At 47.1% G+C, this 11,350-nt stretch overlaps 1 long non-coding RNA gene across 1 annotated transcript; it reads right to left on the minus strand.

The window, feature by feature from the left end:
* Positions 1-6,662: 6,662 nt before the first annotated feature.
* LOC133136279 (uncharacterized) lies at positions 6,663-7,648 on the minus strand. Its single transcript, XR_009709501.1, has 3 exons — positions 7,493-7,648; positions 7,027-7,173; positions 6,663-6,931 (listed from the first exon to the last, which is right to left on the minus strand). It is a non-coding gene; the product is annotated as an uncharacterized LOC133136279 (long non-coding RNA).
* Between the last annotated feature and the right edge of the window lie 3,702 nt (positions 7,649-11,350).

Consider the following 11,350-nt stretch of genomic DNA (forward strand, 5'->3'; position numbering starts at 1 on the left):
GCCTCTATTCGCCACCCCCGCAATTCCCCCCGTATTGCTCTTGAGTAAACGCAGTATTTTCGGCAGAAAAGACGCTAAGTATAGAGCTGATTAAAAGAACAGGATCACATGCGCCCCCCAGGAGTAAAATTGATAATGACTGTCAGTCTTTTAGCAACCCCCAAGAACTGCAGCGTGCCTTCTGTTGATGTAGTTTGCGCACCAAAACAACCTGTCGCGTTTTACATAGAGAGAGTTTCTTGGCAACGTAATCCCGATTATCTGGTTTCACCTGACTGCAACAAGCATAAAAACAACAACCAAAAAATGTAATCCAGTCTGGGAAAGAATTGAATGAAAATGCTTAACAATTCTGAAAAATCATTCATTGTTGGTTATATCGTTCGTTAATTTACTTTCCAGTTCGTTTGACAATCTAATCAGGAGATGATTTACAGATAAGAAGCCATTTCCACTTTCCTTAGTAATGTCTTAAACTGCTGAGAGGATTTTGTGATACAAATGGCCATGCATATTGAAAAATATGTGTTCTAGACTCCCATTTGTAACATTAATTTGTCTTTAAATATTACAGCTTTGTGACAATAATTAATGTCAGTCGATAATGTTTAGTAAAATACTGTTGTTTAAGAAAATGTGAGAATGGTGTCACTGATATACTTGTGCGATTTTTATTTCCTGTAATCCAGAAGAGGGATTTTAGGCATTTCTTGTCAACAACGTTGCCTCCGAAGAAAATAGAAAACCATGAACATTCCTTTGAAATGACTGTTGAAAAGCCTACTTTGCACAATTAGTTAACACACAGACACACTCACACACACACACACACACACACACACACACACACGCACACGCACACACTCACACACACACGCACACACTCACACACACACGCACACACACTCACACACACACACACACGCACACACACACACACGCACGCACACACACACACGCACACACACACACACAGGTGTTGAGTAACAGACGTTCCTCCTCCTTGCTCTCCAGTTGGGGAACAGGCAGTGCTCCTATCAGGTAACAGCCGGCGGAGGAGGGGACAGGGCCTTGTATAATGCATCGTGTGCGCTTGAATGTTTGAGTGTGAGAGATGACCTTGACACCTGTGCGGCTGTGGAGAGACGGAGAGAGGGGCGTACCGGGCTCTGCCGGTGTCGTGTGTGCACTGTAAACACTCAGGCCTGACCCCCTGATCCCTCTCCCTCCCGCCTGAGACAGGGATACGTGCCGACTCGGGCGGTAGCGCTACCTTCCCAGGAAGGATGAGACCTAAAAACACAGGCCATTCCCTGCTCACTGCTAACACGAATAAACCAGTCGTATCGAGTATCTCTGTCTTACATCAGGACTTAAAATGTTATTTTTATTTGATTAATCACTCCCTGCAGCCTTCACTGTAGTACAAAAAAGTTGGTCTTAACAAGTTTAACAAGTCTTATTTTTAGACTACATTTAAATGACTTTTTTGCTAACTAAGACAAAAACAGTGCCAATAAGGGGACAGTTTTGCTAATTTTAAAATGTGTCAGTGGGGTAAGAACATTTCACTTGTCAAACACACAGTGACTAACAAGCTAACATTTTCTACTTGAGAGAAAAGTCTTATTACAAAGCTTGTTAAGACAGACTTGTTTTTGCAGTGTACAGGGTATTCCCTGTTCCTCTCCCTTGACATTCTCAGTGGCTAGACAGCAGATGTACATGTAGTTTCTCTCCTTTACAATAAAGCTGTTCTTTTGAGATCTCCCCTAAATAGATTAAATCAGTGGCCAAGTTGTGTTTTTAGCTTGTGCTTGCCCTGGCCATGGAAAGATGAAATTGATAATCTTAAAACCATTTAGACTTTTTTAAAAAAAAATAAAAAAATAAAACGTATGGAGGAATTTTCTGTATGACTTGTCTCACTCAGGGAAAGTCTGTAAATATGTTTCTGAAGTATATAATCAACATCGGTAACAATGTCCCAGTGCCGTAGTCCTCTCCACTCTGTAATTATCAGGACAATGCTTCAGTCTTTTCTTCCCTTGTTTTCAGTGCGATGACGTTTTGTCATCAGACGTTTTGCCTGATTCTCAAGGCCGTTGAACAATAATGAGAATTTTCATGGAAATCTCATGTTCAGTTATTCTGAACTAATTTGTGGGTTACTCTTTCACTTCTGAAAGGAGGCTGTCGTAATTTCCGGCTGTAAGCGAGACTCATGACTAGCGTGTCTGGTGTAACCTACACAACAAACCAACGCCCAGTCATTATCCAGCATCCAGGCTCAGAGCGCCTGATTGGTGGAGCTGGCCCGATCACTCGCTCTCTGATTGGCTGGAAGGCATGCGCACGCTGCAGTCACTCGAGCACCACATGCACACTCAGTCAGACATCATCTCCCTCTCTCCCTCTCTCCCTTTCTCTCCCTGTGTGACTCTCTCCCTCTCTCCCTCTCTCCCTTTCTCTCCCTGTGTGACTCTCTCCCTCTCTCCCTTTCTCTCCCTGTGTGACTCTCTCCCTCTCTCCCTCTCTCCCTGTGTGACTCTCTCCCTCTCTCCCTCTCTCCCTCTCTCTCCCTGTGTGACTCTCTCTCTCTCTCTCCCTCTCTCTCCCTGTGTGACTCTCTCCCTCTCTCTCTTCCTCTCCCTCTCTCTCTCCCTCTCTCTCCCTCTCCCTCCCTCTCTCTCTCACTCTCTCTCTCTCTCCCTCTATCCCTCACTCTCTCTCTCCCTCTCTCTCTCTCCTTCTCCCTCTCTCCCTCTCTCTCTCTCCCCCTCTCTCCCTCTCTCTCTCTGTGACTCTCTCCCTCTCTCCCTCTCTCTATGTGGCTCTCTCTCTCTTTCTCCCCCTCTCTCTCTTCCTCTCTGTGTCTCCCCCTCTCTCTCTCCCTCTCTCTCCCACTCTCTCCCTCTCTCTCTCCCTCTCTCTCTTCCTCTCTCTCTCTCTCTCTCTCTCTCTCTCTCCCTCTCTCACCACATGGGGTTTCCGGGAAATCTGTGGCTTCAGGAGGAGGAATTGGAATTATGCAACCTTGTGCAAACACATTCTCGCTCCCTCCTCACAGTTCACTGTTATCACCATCATTGGGGGGGAGGGGGGGGGTTAAAACTTGAGTGTGTTCTGTTCTCGGATTCTATGTGAATTTTATTTTCTATGCCTGCCTATAATATTCTCGGATGTATGCGGAGACAGATGTGTTTGCATGCCTGTCCTTCAAAGTAACCAACCGTGCACTATATCTTCCCTCTGTGTCATCATGGGAGGCTGGTGCCATATGCCCCAGCAATATAGGACAGATCAAATTACACACCCAGTCGGTGCCATTAAAATAAGAGAGAGGGACAGTCCCCTTTTCCAGTGCTGCTGGCTTCAAAATAATCAATATCAATCATCAATCATCAAATTTCACTCACCGTGGTGATTGATGTGTGAAAATGAATGGTAGTTACGCTCCAAAGGCCTGGATTCTCTCAGTATTTGTCCCAAACCTCTTTTTCTTTAGCACGGTCTGCGTTACGCTGTGAGAAACACGTGCGGGCCAGGCTGTGTTGTGGTGGAATGCGTGCGTGCGCGGGCGGCGGTGGTGGAGCCTGGCGAGGGGGAGGCCTGCTGAAAGGCGGCCGCTTGCGAGGGGAACAGAACGTCGCGTCCCTTTCTGGAGCGCCCTGACCGCCGCCGCCCCTCCTCAGCTCAAACGGCCGCGCTCCTCGCTCTGCGGAGGACGGTTTGTGCTTACCCCGGGCCCTCGGAGTCGCGGTCGGGAATCTGCCATTTCAGCGTTCCCCGTGACCCGCTTCCCACACTGCGGTCCCCTGCTGTCCACGTGACCCCTCTCATGTCCGTCTGAACGGGTTTTACATTATGCTTTCAAATCAAATTCATCATTTCATGGCCAACGTGAGCTCAAGGTGAAGACACAACTCGGCCACTAGGTTCAACTCTGTATTAATATGTTTGCTTTGCCACACTGCAAAAAGTGGCTGTCTTAACAAGTGTTTTTAGTCAATTAGACTTCAAATCTTACTTTTCTTTCTCAAGCAGAAAATAGCTCGTTTTAGGTTACTGTTTGCTTGAAGTTAAATGTTCTCTCCCCAGTGGCAAATCTTGAAATGTGTCAAACTTTCTCACCTCAGTGAGATAAAATAAAATAAAATTCAGTTTTTCTGTTGATGCAGGCCTGGTCTCTTTTCACAGTTTTGGATGCATCGGAATAACACAATGTTCACTGGGGTAGGAAAAGGTGAGCATTGCTGGCCTGAATGGCCTGTACATAACCTTATGTTACGTTATTATTTTCTATTTTTAATTTTTTTATTCGTCAGTGATCAAGGAGCCTAGAGGCTGCCTGTCGGCCCAGCACCCCAGCGTGAAACATGTCCGTGAGGGAACAGGCACGATCTGCAAGGCCGGTCCAGTATATTTGGTGTCAGTGTAATGTCCCTGGCACAGCTGCCCGTGGGACGTCTGCCAAGAATATCCCCGTCTCGTTACGGAGAGGTGCGGTAACATTAGCAGCCGGGTTAATTACCAGCTGCTGAGATTGGCTGCCTACTGCTTTGACCTCCCCCTCCCCCCCCCCCCCATGTCTGCGGGACTGCCCCATGTCCCACCAGCTCACACGTGTCAGCGGCGGGGGGGGGAGGTACGTGCCGTTGCCACGGGGGGTGATAAGAGTTCGGTGGCGATGGAGATAACAGCTGTGTCTCTGGGGCTCACGTACGCAAAGTGCACGGAAAGCGTTGCTGCCTCTGCGCCAGCGCAGGGTGTCGAGCGCCTCTCCCGCAGAAACCTGAGCTCTGACCCGCGGATTCCGAGCCGTCTTTCGGAAGGTGCCGGAAAAGATTTGTGTCCCGCCCCCCCCCCCCCCCAGTACGTCGACAGGGCACACGTACAGGTGCTTCACAGGAAGGGTCACGCTCGAAACCCTGGAGGGGAGGAGAGGAGAGGACGGCCGTGCAGAACAGCGTGCCCGGTCCTCTCTCTGACCTTCCTTCCCATTTTGTTTAGTCTAGTGGCGGTTGTTTTTCAGCCCCTTGTTTTGCCTGCATGGCCTGTGGAGAGCGTGACCTCTCATTAACGTAGCTTTGATTCACCCCCTGATTCTGATTTTTTATTTTTATTTATTTTTTTTGTTTGTGAAAGAAGCGATCCTGAATGCCCTCTTCTGATTTGACGATAAGGCGCTTGGACATTGTTCTCTGGCCCTGCCCTGGTTCTGCGGCCTGTGACCCTGCCCTGGTGCAGAGGTACAGCAGTGGGCCCCTGACCCTGCCCTGGTGCAGAGGGGCAGCAGTAGGCCTGTGACCCTGCCCTGGTGCAGGGGTGCAGCAGGAGGCCTGTGACCCTGCCCTGTCCAGGGGTACTGCAGTGGGCCTGTGACCCTGCCCTGGTGCAGAGGTGCAGCAGTTGGCCCGTGACCAGTGCATTGAAATCCAGTCCGGTTCGGCTGCTACGCTTCCCGGTCCTGAACAATAGGCCCAGCGAACAGCGGGCTGTGTTTATTGAAACTGGGCCGGAGAATGGACTCTGAGAGCTCAATACATACCCGAGGGGCGGGGAGAAGAGGAAGAGGAGGCTGTAAAAATTAATAAACACAGGATATCCTCCCCCCCCCCCCCCTTCCATGGTTACTACCCTCCCACAGGAAGCTGCCACAGTGATGGATACCACTGAGACAGGAAGTGTGAGTCAGGAGGACAAACTGTTCTTTATCAAATCTGCTGAGAGACGGAGAGAGAGAATGAGAGAGAGAGAGATGGAGGGACAGACAGAGAGAGAGAGAATGAGAGAGAGAAAGAGAGATGGAGGGACAGAGAGAGTGATGGAGAGACAGAAAGATACAGAGAAAGACAGACAGGGAGAGAGACAGAAATATGTTAAGAATATACATGTATTAATTTAATTGTTGCTGCATATGCATTTGTGCAGTGAGAGTGAGAGAGTGTGTGAGTGTGTGAGTGTGTGAGTGTGTGAGAGAATGAGCCAATCCATCCCTCTCAACACAAACTGACAAAACATTCAGCACAGTAATTATTTTCCGTGTCCAAAAAGGTGCACTATTGACGCCGTGTAATCTTGAGTGTGTTGGTGTGCGGGGACATTGAGTTCCAAAACTCTGTGCTGGGAGCAACATAAATATAAAACAAAATAACAGCACATCATGCACTTTCCACCCACACCCACCCCAGCCTCGGTTTTCACACCACACCTGCCACGTTCCTCTGCTGTGCTTTCGGTCCGGAAGGGGCCGACGGCGAGGGGAGCAGGGGAAGATACGTGTTTAAACTGCCGGTCTGGTGCTGCGCTGCTTCCACGCCACTGCCTTCCCCCGCAGAGTATATGTGCACTTCAGTATGTTTAAAGCTCAATATATTTTTGTTTGCTAATATGTTGTCGCAAGACTCCTAAATGGATGTAAATACGCTTATGATGCAAAAGATGGTAGGTAATCAGCATGCTCTTTATTCTGCAGAAGGGGAGTCCGTTCATAACATAGCATAACATAACATAACATAACATACAGTTAGGTCCGGAAATATTTGGACAGTGACACAATTTTCATAATTTTGGCCCTGTAATCTACCACAATGGATTTGAAATGAAATAATCGAGATGCAATTGAAGTAGACTTTCAGTTTTAATTTGAGGGTATTTACATCAAAATTGGAGGAAGGGTTTAGGAATTGCAGCAATCTTCATACATAGTCCCCTCATTTCAAGGGACCTAAAGTAATTGGACAATTGACTCAAAAGCTGTTTCATGAGCAGGTGTGGGCTATTCCCTTGTTATTTCATCATCAATTAAGCAGGTAAAAGGTCTGGAGTTGATTTCAGGTGTGGCATTTTCATTTGGAAGCTGTTGCTGTGAATCCACAACATGCGGTCAAAGGAGCTCTCAATGCAAGTGAAACAGGCCATCCTTAGGCTGCGAAAAAAGAAAAAATTCATCAGAGAGATAGCAGAAACATCAGGAGTGGCCAAATCAACAGTTTGGTACATTCTGAGAAAAAAGGAACGCACTGGTGAACTCGGCAACACAAAAAGGCCCGGACGTCCACGGAAGACAACAGCGGTTGATGATCGCAGGATCCTTTCCATGGTAAAGAAGAACCCTTTCACAACATCTAGTGAAGACTCTCCAGGAAGTAGGCGTATCATTATCCAAGTCTACCATAAAGAGAAGACTTCAGGGGAGCAAATACAGAGGGTTCACCACAAGGTGCAAACCATTCATAAGCCACAAGAATAGAAAGGCCAGATTAGAGTTTGCCAGAACACATCTAAAAAAGCCAGCCCAGTTCTGGAACAGCATTCTTTGGACAGATGAAACTAAGATCAACCTGTACCAGAATGATGGGAAGAGCAAAGTTGATTGGACGGCGCTTCGCAGTACAGATGGACAATGACCCAAAACATACTGCGAAAGCAACCCAGGAGTTTTTCAAGGTAAAGAAGTGGAATATTCTACAATTGCCGAGTCAATCACCTGATCTCAATCCGATTGAGCATGCATTCCACTTGCTTAAGACAAAACTTAAGGCAGAAAGACCTGCAAACAAACAACAACTGAAGACAGCTGCAGTCAAGGCCTGGCAAAGCATCACAAAGGAGGAAACCCAACGTTTGGTGATGTCCTTGGGTTCCAGACTTCAGGCAGCCATCGCCTGCAAAGGATTCTCAACAAAGTATTAAGAATGAACATTTTATTTATGATTATATTCATTTGTCCAATTACTTTAGGTCCCTTGAAATGAGGGGACTATGTATGAAAATTGTTGCAATTCCTAAACCCTTCCTTCAATTTTGATGTAAATACCCTCAAATTAAAGCTGAAAGTCTGCACTTCAATTGCATCTCGTTTATTTAATTTCAAATCCATTGTGGTAGCGTACAGGGCCAAAATTATGAGAATTGTGTCTAACACCGTATCAAGCCTGGTCTTGAAAACCCCCAGTGTTTCTGCCTCCACCGCATGGAGGGGTTCACATGACAGCAATGCATGTCCACAATCCCTCTGGGCAGTTACGTTTACAAAAACGAAAAATATAGTCCCAAACCGCCCAGGACGACAGACGTCAGCCCTGGCGTAAACTCTCTCTTCTCACAGGGTCTTGGAGGGATGGTCGTTTCACCCAATCTGTGCCTCCTCCTGGCCCCTGAGGGAGGAGCCCCACCCTTACACCCCTCCTCCCCTCCTGCCCTTTCTCCGAAACATGTGAGTCTGGCCCCCCCTTATCTCTGCTTTCTCTCTCTAACCCTTTAAGGTGTGAGGTCACAGATATAAGACGTGACCTCACACCTTAAGATTTGTGAGGTCACCAATACAATCTTAACCGAACATTCTAACGCTGATGTAACAGTCGCTACTGGTGACTGTCAGCAATGGAGCTCTAGAACTCTAGAAGAATTCTGAAAAAGCATTCCGAAACGCCCGCTCTTCATAAGGTTAATTAGCCTGCAGGTCCTCTTCCACCCAACGCACATGTGTCACACCTGAGGGATTTTGCAGGTGACGCTTGGTGATGCGGTCGGGGTCATGGGTCGGGGGTCGGGGGTGAAGGGGTCAGGGAGCGTGACGTGGCGTGGCAGCGCAGAGGTCTGCTCGGCTTGCCTGTCCTCTGCATCTCCAGGAACCTGGCGGTTTAGCCGCCGGCAAACTGACCTTCTGCCGGAGTTGAGAGCTGGCAGAGCGGAAAGCGTCTGGCTGGCAGAGGGCAGGAATTGGGTCATGCGTGCGTCAGTGCTTACTAGAACAATGGATTCAGAGGACATTACATCTGCCACTGGCTGCTTGTATGTTAGCCTTGGAAAACGTACCCCATTTTGTGTTCACTTCAAAAAAGGCCTGTCTTAAGTACTGTTTTAGCCTTGTAAATCTTAAAATAAATTATTAACTCGTTCCCCGTCAAACTGGCTCACCTCATTGTCAATATTTTTGTCTTATTTAGCAACAGAAATAAGATTTTACATCTAAATATGACTTCTTTTTTTGGGGTATTTTTTGTTTTTTGGAGTGCACTTTTGTCTGCCAGGTGACTTGTGTGTGCGTGAGAGAGAGAGAGAGTGAATGCATAACTGTGTGTGTCTCTATCACTGTTCATTCTGAAATATTATAATCAGGACAGCCCTATTAACAACATAGTGAGCTTGATGGGTTCTAATAGTAAAGGGTTCTGCTTGTTCTTGAGTGTCAGCAGTCAACCCTACACTGTTTCCACAAGGCCACGGAGCTCTCGAGCGTTTCTTTTCCAGCCCAGTGTCCTACTCCACTGTCTCTCCTCTTCTGAGGAGGTCCCTGGAAAAAGCCAATAATGAGAGGGTGAGACAGACAGACTGAGAGGGTGGGACTGGGATGTGCCAGACAGACTGGCCTCCTACTGGCATGGATGGCGTTTTTAGAACAAATGTTTTTTGGACTGAAACAAGGGTTACTCTTCTCAAAAACATGCTCAGTCTGTGTGCTGAAGGACTCATATTCATGTGCGTACTCATATTCCTGTGCGTACTCATATTCCTGTGCGTACTCATATTCCTGTGCGTACTCATATTCCTGTGCGTACTCATATTCATGTGCATACTCATATTCATGTCAATCGGATCAGGCCATGCTGTTAACCTTTCTCCCTTTCCTTTCAAATAAGTTTTACCTACATTTGCACTCCCTCTACCACATTGCAAAAAACAAAAGATAAGTCAGTCTTAACAAGTATCTTAGTCTCATATTTAGACCTAAAATTTAGACTCTATTTGCTAAATGAGACAGCAACAAAAAAACCGCCAATGAGGTGAGCTTGATTCATTTCAAGACTTGCCAAATGGTGTGAGGAAATTTCACTGGTCAAGCAAACGGTAACTTAAAACAAGCTAATATCTCCCACTTGATGGGAAAGTCCCATTACCAGACTTGAGACACTTTTTAGGGCAGACCTTTTGCGGGGCTAAAAATTCCCACACGTCCCTGTGCCCTGGCACGCTTTGAGGATGACACTGCAGAGCTCCTCAGAGCAGACGGGACACGGCCGGGCCCCAAATAGACCTGCGAGAGGAAACGGCCCCGGGGTCGGGTTTTACGATGAGGTGACTGCACGCCAAGGGGAAACCATACCCTGACCTCTGTAGTATTACTCAGCGTTTCCCGCTACTGTTGGCACCGCTCTCCACTCTGCAACACGCTGGCAACTCAGACAGGACATTTTAAACTTTTTCAATACATTTTGCACTGATAAGCATACAATTCACTCTGATAATAATACATTGCATCTTTACACTGAATGAGACTACATTGTAAACAGAATGAGAGTACATTGTACACTGAGAGTTAATCGGGGCCTCTCAGCCCAGATCTAGCCTGATTCAGCCATGTTAATCAGGGCCTCTCGGCCCAGATCTAGCCTGATTCAGCCATGTTAATCAGGGCCTCTCGGCCCAGATCTAGCCTGATTCAGCCATGTTAATCAGGGCCTCTCAGCTGGCTCCTCCCGGTCCAGATCAAGACTTCAGACATTGTTTTGACCTGTGATCACTGAGTTGTGAAGCACTATTGTTCTACTCAAACAAGCTATTATTATTAATGTCATGTCATTTCTGTCATGTGAGGGTTTTTATCTGTGCAGTGTTATCTGTGCATAACTCCTACGAGTGAATATCACAGAATAGTGAGCCACAGACCCTGTTCTGGGGCAATGCGCTCCGTGTCAGTGTGGAATTACAAACAAGCCCAGAAAAGTCACGGCAAGACCCAGCCACTGAACACACAAACAGATCAGTCAACGGAGAAAAGTCCCAGCAAGACCCACCCACTGAACACACAAACAGATCAGTCAACGGAGAAAAGTCTCAGCCAGTCCCAGCCACCTAAACATGGCGCACATCATCATCAGCATGTTCCAGGCGATCAAGTTTCTTTCAAATTCGGTCCAAGGCTTGCGTCACTGAGAAACCCATTATCAATACATGAACCCTTGTGTTTAAATATCCCCCAGGTTTCCATGGACACACACCCACTGTTGATCACCGTCAGAGTGCTTATCCGCCATGGAAGCCCATCTCCAGGACGTGTGCGGCCATCAGCCTACTGAAACTAGTGTCCTCTCACAACACAACCTTATGGTTCCAGAATATGCTATGGCAACAGGTGTAGCAGGTTAATCTCTCCCCGGACTGCATGGGGATATTGCTTTTGGTTCCTGGAATACTGTTGAAAGCGGATTTGTTGACAATAAAATGACACAGATGTTGTTGGCACAGATTTGTTTCTCCTAAAAAGAAGGTAGCAGTAGTTTATGAAATTGTGGTTATTTTGCTTTCCATGAAAAAGCAACCACCTATTGAATGCATCAGTTAT

This window comes from Conger conger, chromosome 9 (genome assembly GCF_963514075.1).
Source record: "Conger conger chromosome 9, fConCon1.1, whole genome shotgun sequence".
NCBI lineage: Eukaryota > Metazoa > Chordata > Actinopteri > Anguilliformes > Congridae > Conger > Conger conger.